The 14,298-nt window shown below is 40.7% G+C and overlaps 1 long non-coding RNA gene across 1 annotated transcript in view; it reads left to right on the plus strand.

Annotated features, from left to right (window-relative positions):
• Window positions 1-237: 237 nt before the first annotated feature.
• The window catches only part of LOC122681840, a 33,451-nt gene continuing 19,390 nt past the window's right edge, over window positions 238-14,298 (plus strand). Inside the window, exon 1 of the long non-coding RNA XR_006337119.1 lies at window positions 238-343. This is a non-coding gene — a long non-coding RNA (uncharacterized LOC122681840). The remainder of the gene's footprint in view (window positions 344-14,298) is intronic.

A 14,298-nucleotide genomic window follows, 5' to 3' on the forward strand; every position in this document is an offset into this window, starting at 1 on the left:
GCTGTTCAGAGCTTTCTCTTGTTCCTTCCTAGAGCATGCACAATGGTAACCCTAGGAGGACTACCAGGGTGTTCAAAGGACTTTGCACATTGCAAAACGCTCCTTATGGAGAAGTGTTTTTTTCTGAACATAGCAGGTGCTTGAAAAATTACTGATTAAACCTATTATGCAAGCCGGCAGTAACCTACCCCATTCAGTATCTCTTATTAGAGAGTCACTTGCAGTTTGACCAGGGCTCCGAGTTTCAATCATTTATCTTCTGCTAAGCTGGACAGCATGTGTTTATCCCTGGCCCTGTGACTCACCAACCCCATTACCTAGGACAAGTTGCTGTCCGTAAGTGGTGAGTAGATGGGCTCTTACTGCTGACAAGAGTCCACTTGCTTGGCCATAGCTTGTTTAACTTCTGAAAGAAGAGTTTAAAAACCCCATTGAATTTACTGATGAGATGATATGACATATGGGATTTACTTTGAAATAACCCAGGGGATGGGGTGGGGGAAGTAAGGGAGGGTAGAGATGAAGTGAGATAGTCCATGAATTCACAGCTGCTGAAGCTGAGTGATCAGTACCTGGCAATTTGTACTAAATAATTTTGAAATGTCTCATAATAAAAAGTGAAAACAAACAAACAAAGAAGTTTCCTTCAAAGGATTCAGGATTTAACAGTTTGGAGACCAGCTTCTGAAATACCATTTGGTATGTTGGCACTGTTTTTTTTTTTTTTTTTTTTTCATTTTTAAACAAAGGAAAAGCCCCTCAGGTACTTGAGCAAAGTGGGGGAAAATATTTGGCTGGAGATTCTCAAGAGTAACTGTGGGCTGAGTCAGCCCACCCCCTGGGCCACAGTGAGGTTTTGTCTAGTGGACGGGGTATTCCCCTGTCCCAGGCCAGCTTCGGCTGACTCATACAGTAAATCAGAGTTTCACGTCTATCTGTTCTGGGCATTGGTTATCAAGGTTGGAACCCAAAGGCCTGGCTGAAATCAGGAGAAGCTATTTCACACCTTCTTTAAAGGTCAAAACTTTCCTCCAGAGAAGCCTATTCTCCATCTGGAAGCTTCTATCTGATGTCACCCAAGCTAGGAACTTAAAAGGGGACATTTCCTAAAAGTACACTAAGCTCTTTGGAGACATTCATTTTAGGGTTAAAAAATCAGCTGAAACCATAAGCTGACTTGTATACTTACAGGAGAGAAATGCCTGGTGAGCAGGGAGTTCATGATAACAACTGTTTAGACTGTCCTGACAGTGGACCAGCTATGTCACTGGGCCTCTGACTTCACAGGGCCGTAGATCAGGACAGGCTACTGCCCTTGATCTTGACCCATTGATCAGACATGAATGGGTCAGGAACTCCTCTTCCATGGAGGCCAAAAGCAGGGTCAGAAATTTTCCTTGCTTGGTGTGCAGGCAGCTGCTGCCCTGGAGGATAACTGAGCAGATTCCCAAGTCAATTTTCCTCTTGCTTTTCAATCTGGAGCCTGAGCCTCAGGATGGGGTGGGGTGGGACCACCTTCCTCAAGCTTTCCATGTGATGGCCAGTCTGGTCTTGAGTCCACTTCTCTCTGAGCCCAAGGAAGCAATGTCCACTCTACATAGAATTTAGATACAAATCAAGCCAAAGATAAAAATCAAGCCATTGACATAACTGTGTCCTGAGAATAGACGAGTCAATATTTGCCCACATTTAGAAAATAATTTTTTTAATTGAAGTATAGTTGATTCACAGTATTGTTTCAAGTGTATAGCACAGCCATCCCATTACACATAAATATGTGTGGGTATAACTGAACATGTATAACATACATATACATATACACATATATACACATGCACGTGTATTTTCCTTTTCAAATACTTTTTCCTTATAGTTTATTACATAATGTAAAGTATAGTTCCCCATGCTATACAGTAGGTTCTTGGTTATTTATCTACTTTTTGCATAGTAGTGTATATATGATACTCCCAGTCTCCTGATTTATCCCTCCCTCCACCCCCCTTCACTTTTACTTTTCACTTTCATGCATTGGAGAAGGAAATGGCAACCCACTCCAGTGTTCTTGCCTGGAGAATCCTGGGGATGGGGGAGCCTGGTGGGCAGCCGTCTCTGGGGTCGCACAGAGTCGGACACTACTGAAGCGACTTAGCGGCAGCAGCAGCAGCAGCCACCCGCCTTTCCCTTTGGTAACCCTAAGCTTGTTTTCTGTGTCTGTGAGTCTGTTTGTGTTTTCTACAATATATAGATTCATTTGCGTCATGTTTTTGATTCTACATATGTGATATCATATGGTATTATCACTTAGTATGATAATCTCTAGGTCCGTCCATGTGGTTGCAGATGGCATGATTTCATTCTTTTGTACACTTGAGTAGTTTTCCAAGGTATATATATATATACACCATATCTTCTTTATCCATTCATCTGTTGATGCACACCCAGGTTGCTTCCCTGTCCTGGCTATTGTTAACAGTGGCTGCAATGAACCCTGGGGTGCATGTACCTTTTTGAGTTACGCTTTTCATCTTTCCCGGAATATGCCCAGGAGTGAGATTGCAAGATCAGATGGTAGCTCTATTTTTAGTTTTTTGAGGAAGCTCCATACCGTTCTCCACGGTTGACTCACATTTTTCATACCTTAAATAATTATGTGGTAACTGTGGCATGTCCATTTTACACAGAAGGAGAAGGGGCCATCCCAGATCATAGAGTGGAAGCACGGCAAAGCTACAGCTCAAAGCTTTCTTTAGCTGACCTCTTTCTATTTCACTGGAGCAAATGAGTAGCCCCTGATTATGGCGGATATTGTTCTAAAGGAGCGGAATGGTAGGAATTCCTAGGGGGTGGGATCACATAGCATCACCCTCATTTCCCAGCATCCTCTGCAAACTCTTCTAATCTGCCTTGGATGGTAACTTTCCTCTCTTTCTCTCATCTCCTTAAAAATCTTCTCAAGGCTCATCTCAAATGTCACCAACCTTTCGTGATCATCCCAGTTATGATTAGTTCTATTCCCCACCCTCCATGCAGTTTTCTTAAACATTTTGTCTCAGTTTACTTAAAAAAAAAAAAAAATGTCTCCCTTCCCTTCCTAGATTGCAAACAGCTTGAGGCAAAGGATACAGTCAAATAAATTTTAGCTTTTTATTAAAAAATATGACCTGTTAAGTATGTAGAAAAGAATCAAATACACATATTCTAATGAGGTTGAGATTATTAACCATCCTGGGGGTTGCTCTCTGATCCCGCATCCTTCCTTCCACTAGAGCCAACTGGAAACAATGTTGCACTGTTTGTACTGAGCAGCAACTTGCTTTCAGAATGTTGAGGATTCATTCATATTGGTGTTTGTGGCTGTAGGTCATTGATTTCATTACGAATCTGGTGATGTATAATATTCCGTTGTAAGAAAACACCATGATTGATCCATTCTCCCATCAAGAAACAATTGGGCTGTTTCTGACTTTCTTGCTTTTTCAACAATAATACCAGGAACATTCTTTTCATGTCCTTTGGTGCACATGTGAAGGAGATTTTGTACACATTTCTTTGCAGTGTCCCCGGTGGAAGATGCAGTATTTCTGATCCCTGGTGTGCACCAGTGCAGCTGCACAGATATTTACCTCTCTTACCCTGGGTTGAAATGTAGGGGAAATAGATTCATTGGCTTATATAGTATCTCATCTGTTTGAAAGTTATACCTTAGTCATCAAAGAGCTATGGAATCAGGGGCTTGCATTGATGATTTGAAGGAAGAAAATGTTAGGCTTGGGGTTATCAGTCGTCAATTCAAAGCAAAGTGTGGAAGACAGGGTTTTCTTAGCAGCATTACATAAATCCTGTATGTATGTTAAGTTGTTTTGGTATGTCTGACTCTTCGTCACCCTATGGACTGTGGCCCGCCTGGCTCCTCTGTCCATGGGATTCTCCAGGCAAGAACACTAGAGTGGGCTGTCATTCCCTTCTCCAGGGGATCTTGCCAACCCATGGATTGAACCCACGTCTCTTATGTCTCCTGCATTGGTAGGCTGGTTCTTTACCACTGGCGCCACCTGGGAAGCCCCTAAACAAATCCGAGTTTCTCCTTAAATTAGAGGGCAGATTGAGCTGAGTTCCGGCCTCAGGGACTGATTAGTTGATTAGCAGAGCTTTATGGAAGGTCGAATTCTTAGCACGTCTCCCGCCAAAGTCAGGGCCCTGATAGGAAAGAAGTAGAACATTAAAGCTTGGGATGGGACGATCAGGGTATTTGTATTTATAAGCCACCAATATGCAAAATCCCCTAGCCTTCTGCAGCCCTTCCCCCATTAAGAAAAGGGCTCTTTCTCCCTTATAAAAAATAACACTCCCTGACCCTTCCTGAGGACCATGCTGAAGCTTTAAATGAGGCGGAGGCTGGTGTGGTCAGGTTAATGCCTGTCCTTCTTTGGCATCTGCTCTTCCCTCCCCTCCAGACCACCAGACGCATCTGAGGTTAAATCCAGGCTGGCACATGCTAAGGCACGGGAAGGAATTTGTACCCTCAAATCACTCCAGGCCCTGGCTACTCAGTCCTGGCAGGAACAGGAAATCTACATCTGAGAGTAACTCTTGGTGGTTCAGGATTAAGCTGGATCCATGTATGTCTGGATAAAGAGGATATTTGTCAATATGGAGAGACTCCTGTTAATTAGGAGGGCCCAACCTGGCAAGAGCCCAAGAACGAGGACTTGGTCATATGGCTTTGCTCAGAGAAAGTGATGGGTCATGTTCAGTGAAGCAGAGATGCTGAAACTGCCATGGCAACCATGGAGGAAGGGATCAAAAGTCCCTGAGAGGTGGGCCTGCTGCAATGACTTGCTATTTAAGATGGAGAACTCACCAGCTGACACCGCTAACATTTAGGAGACCCTAAAGGACATCTGTTTACTAAGATGATAAGAGATGTGCTGGCTACGGAAGCACCGACATTTCTGGGAGCTCAGTAGAGGTTGTCTTCTGTATGTCACAGATAATGGACGCAGATGTTGTTCGAGAATTGGGATCCCTAGTAGTCAAGGTGATGCCAGGTGGATGCATTGAACACTACCTCAGAAACCAGCTGGGTGTAATGACCAGAACGGGCCACAGAGTTTGAATAGCTCCCGCCTGAAGAGGTCCATAGAGATGGTTACTAGAATGTATTGGTCCTCAGACAAGAGAGATGGGCAGACTTGGAGGGTCTTAGTCAATGTCTAAAATCAAAGAACCTCAAAAACAGGTGAGCAGGAGGCTGAGGTCAGTCACCACAATGGCAAGGTAGGGACCTTGCTCTTTTTCTAGATAGCTTTTAGACCTAAAACTCATCGATTGAAGGAGAGGCTGGCTTGCCATAAAGGACCCCAAAACATCATGGCAGTTGTGGAAAGCAGTGATTTTCCTGGTCTTTCCCCTAAAGGTTTACTTGGGTACCATATACTGAAGAGAGCGGTGGAGCCACACCTTTTGAGGACTATTGGATGCAGGGCAAGCTGACCTGATAACTGCCCTCCTGAGTAAGGGCAGGTGGAGATTAGGTGGTAAATGCAGTGTTAGCAGGTCCATCCAACAGAGGGTCTACTAAGGCATGGACTCACCCAGTGGCAATTTCCTGAATTCCCGGATATATGATGAGAATTAACATGCCTAGTAAAATTAAGGCTGACACCCTAGGCTTCCTAAAGGCAGGACCAACTCTGGTACAACAGATGCTCCAGAACTTCCTATGGGATTAGACTCCAGGTAGACTTCAGGTGGAACACATTCTTGCTAGTTTCTTTTCCTGCCACATCCTGCTTCCCTCACTTCCTCCCCCCAACCCCCACCCCAAGCACTCTCAATACTTGCATCTGAATTCAGTTTTAGGTCTTGCTGTTTAGGGAACTCGATCTAAGACACATACTATCTCAACTGGTTTCCTTTCATTTTATGCCTTTGCTGTTGTAAATCATTAAATGCTTTTCAAATTATCCCATTAGAATCTGCTTGGATCTTGACAAGTATGCTGAGTTTTTTAAAATGAATTGTTGGTGAATTTTATAATATGTTTTTACTAAGATCAAATCCCTTCTATGAGATAAACATAAAATTTTCTCCTTTAATGTATTTAATGATAAAATATGTGAGTTTCTATATTAAGCCATCTGGTTGCATTCCTGGCATGAATTCAGTGATGATTTTTTTTTTTTAAAGCATGCTCTTGGATTCATTTTGTACATATTTTGTATAAAATTTCTGTGACTGTGTTCAGGATTAATATTTTCTTTCTCGTACTCTGATTTGATGATGAGGAGATTATAATAATCTCACTGGATTCCTTGGGGACTTTTCCTGATTTTATATTCTCTTAAAGAATTAGTATATTCAAAAAAAAAGAATTAGTATATTCAAATGTTTGAATCCTTGAATAATTTGTAAAACTTGCTGGTAAACCTTTGGGGCCTGAATTTTCTTTGTGAGATGATACTCAATTATTGGTTAATTTTCTTTAAGGGTTCTGTGACTATACAATATATCTATTTTTGGCATTAATTTTTTTGTACTCAAGAAACAATTGATAAATAAATAAGTTCCTTACCTTGGCATATGTCGAAGTCACTATGCTTTAAAAAGGGAGTTAATCTATCAACTAACAATAACAAACTGATGGGCATTCCCTAGCATTCTAGTGGTTAAGACCTCTCCTTCCAGTGTGGGGGGCATGGGTTTGATCCCTGGTTGGAGAGCTAAGATCCCATATGCCTCATGGCCCAAAAAACCAAAAACATAAAATAGAAGCAGTATTGTAGCAAATTCAATAAAGACTTTAAAAGTGGTCCACATCAATAAATAAATAAATAAATAAACAAACTGAAAAGAGAAGAATAAAATACTTAGGTATAAACTTAAGGAGGCAAACTATTTACATACTGAAAACTACAAAACATTGCTGAAAGAAATTAAAGATCTCAGTAAATAGAAACACAATCCATATTCATGAATCAGAAGATTAAAGACTGTTAAGATGTCAATGGTACCCAAATTGACCTACCTGCTCAGTGTAATCCCTATCAAAACCCCGATGATGCTTTTATCAGAAATAGAAAAATCTATCCTAAAGTTTAAATGAAATTTCAAGAGAGAGTTTGGTGAATCCCCAAGGAGCCAAAGCAATCTTAAAAAAGAAGAGTAAGCTTGGGGGCCTCACACTTCCTGATTTCAAAACTTACTGCAAAGCTGCAGTAAGCAGAACTGTGATCCTGGCTTACAGACAGACCTATAGACCAATGGGATGGAATAGAGAGCCCAGAAATAAACCTTCATACACATGGTCAAATTATTGTTGACATAGATGTCAAGATCATGGGGAAAGGAGAGTCTTTTCAACAAATATTGGGGAAACTGAGTATCTACATGCAAAGAATGAAGTTAGACCTTTACTTATGAAAGTGAAGTGAAAGTCACTCAGTTGTGTCCAACTCTTTGCAACCTCATGGACTGTAGCCCACCAGTCTCCTCTGTCCATGGAATTCCCCAGGCAAGAACACTGGGGTGGGTAGCCATTCCCTTCTCCAGGGGATCTTTCAGACCAGGGATTGAACCTGGGTTTCCAGCATTGCAGGAAGATTCACCATCTGAACCACCAGGGAAGCCCCTTATCTTATACCGCATACAAAAATTAAATAAAATGTAAGAGCTCAAACTGCCAAATTCTTAGACAAAACTATAGTGAAAAAATCCTCATGGTATTGGATTTGGCAATAATTTGTTGGCCATGACACCAAAAGCACAGGCAGCAAAGGAAAAAGAAAAGATAAATTGACTACTTCACAATTAAAAACTTCTGTGCATCAAAGGACACAATCAATGCAGTGAAAACATAATCCACAAAATAGGAGACAATATTTGTAAATAATTTATATGATAAGAGATGAATAACCAGAATATATAAGGAACTCCTATAACTCAACAATAGCAAAAGAAATAACCTGATTAAAAAATGAGCAAAGGACTACTTACGATAGCCAGGAAACAGAAGCAACTTAGATATTCATCGACAGATGAATGGATAAAGAAGTTGTGGTATATCTACACAACGGAAAATTACTCAGCTATAAAAAAGAACACATTTGAGTCAGAATGAGGTAGATGAACCTAGAGCCTATCATACAGAGTAAAGTAACTCAGAAAGAAAGACAAATACCATATGTTGATGCATATATAAGGAATCTAGAAAGATGGTACTGATGATCCTATTCTCGGGGCAACAAAAGAGATGCAGACATAAAGGACCAGCTTTTGGACACAGTGGGGGAAGGAGAGGGTGGGATGATTTGAGAGAGTGGCATATACACTGAAATATATACGTTTCCTTATGTAAGAGGGATGGCTGGTGGGAATTTGCTCTATAACACAGGGAATCCAAAGCCTGTGCTCTGTGACCATCTGGAGGGTGGAATGGGGAGGGAGGTTCAAGAGGGAGGGGACATATGTACGCCTATGGCTGACTCATGTTTATGTATGGTAGAGGCCATCACAATACTGTGAAGTAATTATCCTCCAATTAAAATAAAATAAAGATTTTTTTAAAATGAGCGAAGAACTTGGAGGCATTTCTCCAAAGAAGATATACTAATAGCCAATAAGTACCTGAAAATACGCATCACTTGTCGTTGCCTAAATGAAAATTAAAATCACAAAGAGAGAACCCCTCACAATCATTAAGATGGTAAATATATATATATATATATATATATACACACACACACAGAAAACATCATGTTGGTGGGTATGCAAAGAAACTGCTTTATTGGAAAGAATGTAAAATGCTGCAGCTGCAATGAAAAACGGAATAGTGGTTCCTCTAAAATTAAAAATAGAATTACCATTTGATCCAGCAATTCCACTTCTGGGTATATACCCCAACGATTTGAAAGCAGAAACTTGAAGAAATATTTGTACTCCCTTGTACATAGCAGCATTATTCACAATAACTGAAAGGTGGAAGCAACACAAACATCCATTGACGTATGAATGGCTAAACAAAATGTGGCATATACACACAATGAAATACTATTCAGTCTTCAAAAGGAAGTAATCTCTGAAACATGCTACAACATGGATGAAACTTGAGGGCCTTACACTAAGTGAAATGCGCCAATTACAAAAAAAAAAAAAAAAAAAGCCATGTGATCCCACTTATGGAATCATAAAATTCATCAAAACAGAAAAGTGGAATGGTGGTCTCCAGGGATGGAGGAATGAAAGAGTGAAGGAATTACTGCCTAATTACTGCCTAAAGAGTTTCAATTTTTTCAAGATGAAAGGAGTCCTAGAGATGGATGGTGGTAATGTTGCATAATAATGTAAATATATTTAATAACACAACTGTCCACTTAAAAATGGGTAAGATGGCACATTTTGGGTTATGTGTATTTTACCATAATAAAAAAAGAAATGTGTTGATTCATTGAACTAATCCCCCAAGAGCTTGATATGGTATATTATTGACCTCAAGTTTTCACTTCTCTCTTTATTCATAACTTTTGTCATCTGACTACCACTCCTCCTAAGCAACAGAGTGTATTTCTGTATCCTTTGTCAAACCAGCCAAGCCCCAGAGAATCTGCAGATGCATGAGCAGTTATAAATGATTCCTGTTTAAAACCCACTGAGTTTTGGTGTGTTTCTCAGCAAAGGCAAGCTAATTTAAGTATAAACACACTTCAGATTTTAGAACAGTATCTATAATGCCTATGAGCGTTTCACACTTGCATCAAAACTAATAGAAGAGCATACATGCATTACCCCAAAATAATTTTGGGAAATAACATTGTCATATACATTTTCCACATTCCTTTCCCAGAGCTAATTATAAACCCGATCATTTCTTTGCTCTTTTAAAAAATAATTTTCTCATCTTTTTCATCCCTTCTTTGCCTTTTTCAAGAATAATTTTACCAACATTTTACGAATCCCTAAACAAGTGTATTACTTAGTTTTGCTTATTCTCTAAACTTTATATAAGTCTGATTTTACTGTGTGAACTTGATTTGGTATAAAATTGCTTCTGAGACTTGACCACATATGTGGGGCATGTTTTTCGTTCATTTTTTCCCCTCTGTTGGTAAATTGCTGGTTCTTTCTTTGGTTGCCCTTGATGATTTAATGTGAAAACTTCACAAAACCCAAAGTTAAGTAATGCATTCCCCCCTCCCCCAAATCAGAGAATCTTCATGATTTAACACCAGTTTCTTCACTCCCAGTTGCCAAGCTGATGCTGTCCAGTCACTTTGAACTTCACATGTTAAACACTATCAGTTTATATAGACTATGCTTGTTTAGATTTCCTACAGGGCTGGTCTACCCTGTCTACTCATCAGATTTCTTGTATTTCAGACCTTCGCTCTGTCATCCAAGAGCACCCCCAAAGTATACTTTTTCTTAAAGTCAGTTTTTTAAGAATTTCTTTTTGAGGATCTGTGATGGTAATCATTCTCAGTTAAAAAAAAAAAAGTCTCCATTTTCCTCCTTTTTTTTTTAAATAATTTTATTTATTTAGTTAGTTACTATTTTGACTGCCCTGGGCCTTCATTGCTATGTGCAGGTTTTCCCTAGTTGCGGCAATCAGGAGTTACTGTCTGGTTGCCATACATGGGCTTCTCATTGTGGCGGCTTCTCTTGTAGCAGAGCATGGGCCCTAGGGTGGGCTTCAGTGGTTGCAGCACGTGGTCTCTGTAGTTGTACCTCATAGGCTCTAGCGCGCAGACCCAGTAGTTGTGGCTCATGGGCTTAGTTGCTCTGTGGCTTGAGCGATCTTCCCACACCAAGGATTGAACCTGTGTTCCTTGCATTGTACGGTGGACTCTTAACCACTGGACCACCAGGGAAGCCAAATTTTGCTCTTTTTCTTAAAAGATAGTTTCACAGGCAATTCTAGGTTGATATTCATTTTCTTCTGTAATAGCAATAATATTGCTATTAATACCATTTTCTGTCTTAATAACACCTTGGCTGTTGAAAAATAGCTCTTTTTAATTCCTCTGTAGAAAATCTGTGTTTTCTCTCTGACTTCTTAAAATATCTTTTTGTTTATGTAACTTTGAAGTTATGTAACTAAGGTTTCTGTAGGTATACATTTAAAACTACTCTGTCTGGATTTGCTGGACTTACTGAATGTGTTACATCAGTTCTGGAAGTTCTCAGACTCACTTTTTCCAATATTCCTCCATCCCAGCTTCCTTTATTTTCGCTTTTAAACCCTGATTGAATGTATGTCGGTCTTTCTCACTCTGTCACTTGGCCTTTAATATTTCCTTTTCATTTTCTGTCCCTCTAGGGTATATTGTGGTAGTTGATCTAGAACTATCTTCCAGTTTACTAACTTGTTCTCTGATTGTGTCTAAACTAGAATTTACTCTTCAAATTTTGCTTATATTAATTATACCTTTTGCTCCTTAGAATGTCTAAGTCCTTTTGAAGATTCCTCTATTTCTTCTTTTTGCTCTTTCTTGTTTATGGTGTCTTGTTTCCATGCATGTTCATAATTTTTGAATGTGAGCCCTTGATCTCTGTCATTTTCCTATGGGGATTATTTAAGGCCTAGTTGGTTTGAGTATACATATTTTCAGGGAGGATTTGCATTTACTTTTTTCTGGCACTGAAGACATTGCCAACCACAGCTATTTTAAATCAAAAGTCTCTGCTCATGCGTTTCCAGGCTGTGCAAATTCTCTAACCTGAGGGCTGGTCAGGGACTGGGAATATTCGGGGAAGATTTAAAAACCATCTTCCAGAAACAAAGCAGAAATAGGCCTATCCTTTGTTCTATGCTTCTGCGAGGTAGATTTTTTTTTTTCTTACTTCACCCATTCCTCATGAGAGGATATAGTCTTTTCCTGGGTCTGGCCTGTGCTTGGCGTGTGTGTGTGTGTGTGTGTGTGTTTAGGTTATAGGGGGTGTTCATTGTTTTGACTCCCTTCTTTTTCTTTATTTTTTCAACCTTTTTATTTTGTTCTGAGGTATCGCAGATTAACAATGCTGTGATACTTCCAGGTGAAGAGCGAAGGAATTCTGTGTCCATTCTCCCCCAAACTGCCTTTCCACCCAAGCTGCCACATAACATTGAGCAGAGTTCCATATGCTACGCATAGAGTTCCATACACTATATGCTATTCCTTGTTGGGTACCCATTTTAATCACAATAGTACGTACATATCCATCATGTGCTAGTGGGAAAGAACTGTCTGCCATGGCAGGAGACGTGACTACAATCCTTGGGTGGGGAAAATCCTCTGGAGAAGGGCATAGCAACCCTTCAGTTGTTCTTGCCTGGAGAATCCCATGGACAGAGGAGCCTAGTGGGCTACAGTCCATAGGATCACAAAGAGTTAGACACGACTGAAGTGACTTGGCATGCACGCACATACACACCCATCCCAGACTCCCTAACTATCCCATCCCCCATCCTTTCCCTCTTCATCCCCCTCACAACCATAAGTGCATTCTCTGTGTCTGTGATTTTTTTCAAATGATGCAGAATCCTGTCCCCTGTGTCCCTAAGTGAGGCTGTTTAAACAGAGGCTCAATCAGCCTGAATGATAGATCCCTCTGGATCCGCCGCAGAGCCAGTGTCGGCTTGCCTCCCTGAACTTGTGCTTCTACTTGGTTCTTATGGGAGCTTCCTTAGTTTCTTGCAAGCTTATCCACTCACTTAGAATATTGAATTTTATCTAAATTTTTAGATTTTGTGGCAGAAGGGTTTCAGGATTTTTGGTCCATCTTCTTCCTGAAAGCAGAACTTAATTTTATAACTTGCTCTTGAATCTTGAATCTATTTCTTTCGCGTGGAAGGCACTTACATGTGTGCTGAAGTTATGTGAGATTGCTGTGCCATATGTGAATCCCACCTCTCCCTGTTAGTCCTGTTTTGCATTTCTTTTATGTCTATCCTAGCACCTAACCTAGTGTGCTGTACTTGTTTGGGGCTTATCATAATACTTGTTGAATGAATATACAATACTTTCTCTTATTTCTCTAGTGAGAGAGGTTTTATAAGTGTTTTTGAGAGCTTGTTGTATGTATTGGGTCATCTTCACATTCAAAAGGTCCCATTCCACCTACTCAAAATTTCTTTTCAAAAATGTGAATCTATTTCCTTCTGTTTTGACCTCTGTGAATATGGAGAATAGGCGACTGGCAATTTTCTCATTTTGAAAACATTAAGCTTTTAAGCATTGTAAATCTAACACTTCAATAAAAATTTTAAAACATTAGAAAAAGCAAGTTTTTAAGTGACATTAACATGGTTCTTTAGCACCTCTTTTCTAGAGTGAACAGCATCATTGCTGTAGTCATAAAGAAATATACTTCATGAAGCTGGGTGTGGCATAGTTAAGGTTTTATTCTGACAGTTCCATGTATCTGATTGTGCTCCAGTAGAAACAGTACACTTAATAAGGACTTGGAAAGGTGACTTGCCAACCAGGCATTCTTACTGAAACTCTCCGTGCGTCATGGACCCCTTAGCATGATGTTTCGGGTAACCAGGGCAGAGAACACAAGCCTCCGAGGCTCTGTGGTCAGCCCTTTACGAGAGCTGCATCCACGTTCTGTGAAAACTGTGAGATGCTGCAGGCTAGAGGTACCGCGGCTCACCACGGCAACTTCCTGCCTCCCTGACTGGGACGCTCTTCTCTGAGGCCTCATGTGGCTGGGTGTGCCTGCCCACCCCCCTACACCCCCACCAGTCTTCCACCCAAACACAACTTGGCCATCCAGAGGCTGAGGAAAGACCCAGATCTTCATTTTCCTTCCTGGGAAGGGTGCACCTTGGCCACTTACTTTGTGGTCATTCATCAGGGCAATGGTCATGGTGTTATTTGGGGCCCCTGGTGACTGTTGCGGGGCGGGGGGGGGGGGGGGGCAGAGACATGTAAAGATGTCCCTGGATGAAAAGATGGTCTGCTGATTTTTTGCCTTTTCAATCAGATAACCACTGATTCTCTAGCAAGAATGAACTTGGTTTCCCTACAGTACTCAGCCTTGTCCTTTGTTCAGAGAGGAGAAGGAAGCAAGACACAGGCCCTGCCTCTGGAGAACACCTCTCTAGAGATGGATTTCTTCAGTCTTTCATTCATTTATTCAACAAATATTTTTTGAGCACCAACTATGTGCAAGGTCTTAATGTGGGCATTTGGGATACAAGCCAAAACAAGGATCTCTGTCCTGAAGGACAGCCATCCTAGGTATGCACACATGCATTTTTATTTTCGGAATTGTTACCGAGTCCAAGCTGGCTCTGCTTGCTACACAACAGGCCAA

This window comes from Cervus elaphus, chromosome 23 (genome assembly GCF_910594005.1).
Source record: "Cervus elaphus chromosome 23, mCerEla1.1, whole genome shotgun sequence".
Taxonomy (NCBI): domain Eukaryota; kingdom Metazoa; phylum Chordata; class Mammalia; order Artiodactyla; family Cervidae; genus Cervus; species Cervus elaphus.